Source organism: Condylura cristata, unplaced genomic scaffold (genome assembly GCF_000260355.1).
Source record: "Condylura cristata isolate star-nosed mole 26May11 unplaced genomic scaffold, ConCri1.0 scaffold00015, whole genome shotgun sequence".
Taxonomy (NCBI): Eukaryota; Metazoa; Chordata; class Mammalia; order Eulipotyphla; family Talpidae; genus Condylura; species Condylura cristata.
The window spans coordinates 6,863,425-6,864,859 of NW_004567116.1; positions in this window are offsets into that span (position 1 = coordinate 6,863,425).

Below are 1,435 nucleotides of genomic sequence, written 5' to 3' on the forward strand. Positions count from 1 at the left end.
TCTTACTACTTCAAACATCACTCTGCCTTTTGGGTTGATACTTGGTTCATACGGGAAAATAATCTCCACCATCCTGAAGCTGCCATCAGCCACTGTGAGAGCCAAGGCCTTCTCCACTTGCTCTTCCCATCTCATTGTCGTGGTTTTATTCTTTGGCTCAGGCATCAGTGTGTACATGGAACCTAAGTCCACTCTCTCATCAGGAATTGACAAATACCTTTCCCTGTTTTATACCATCTTGATACCTTTGTTTAACCCTATTATATATTGTCTGAGAAACAAGGATGTTACTAGGGCAATGGGAAAGTTCCTACAGAAATGGACTGCATATTATCCTTAAAATCTCTTTCTGTTTATTAGGTTTCAATTTTTTTCTTCAGTTTTGCTAAGGATCTGAATCAATTATTTTATATTTAATCTTTCAAAAATAAATCAATTGCCATTTAAAAAAATAAAATTACCCCAAACTTGATACGGTGTATAGAAAGAACTGAAATCTTAATGGTTGTTGTTATTTTACTTAATGAATCTTGAATACCTACACATTCTTTATGGAAATGTTATTCAGAATGTTTAGTTACAACCCATATATTGCCTGAAAATGATGGATGTTCAAAGATTTTGGAAATAAGGGTGATTGATCACAGGTTTAATAATGATGTTTTACCTCCTTTTGACCAATATTTGCATTATAAGTATATACATAGATGCAAAAGAAGGAAGCATTGGTAGCCATCCAGAACTGTTGACATTAAACTGTATTGAGATGGTGTTTGCTTGCTAGGTAATATTGAACAAACATATGCTAAAAGGGCACACTCTCTTAATCCAAAATTCAGTCTTCTACATTGCTGCTTAAAACTTCACTTTCATGATACTAATATAAATTTCTTCATTATAATTTTGATATACAGGTTATAATGGTATGTGCAAAAGATAACAGTTGTGGGGTAAGGGCCATTTTAGTAACTGAAAATAAGTTTGATGTAAAATGATTAATTTGTTTGCTACATGTGTCTGTCACTTCTATTGCCTCCCACTATATTCTTGTGGTTAATAGCAGTAATTATCCATCCTTCCTTGAACATTTTTATTGGATTTTATGTGTAAAGGATAGCTGAACATTATTTAACAAGACAAAAGGAACGCATGTGGGCGACATCTGAATATTAAAGATGCAATGTTTGATTCACCCTCTTTGTCAGCTGTGTTGCATATCGTTTTTCACCCCCATGACCTGCATTCTGTTGTCCTTTTGTTTTAAGATTTATTTATCTGTGCATACAGAACTGAGATACAGGCCAGAATTGCAGGGGTGGTGAGAGGATTCACCCAAGACAGAGTGCGGAGCAGAACACGCAGATCAACAAAGTACACTGCTGAGGGGAGCAGCGGGAGGGTCATGAGAGGTCTGCCGGGCCATGGGGTCACCTCT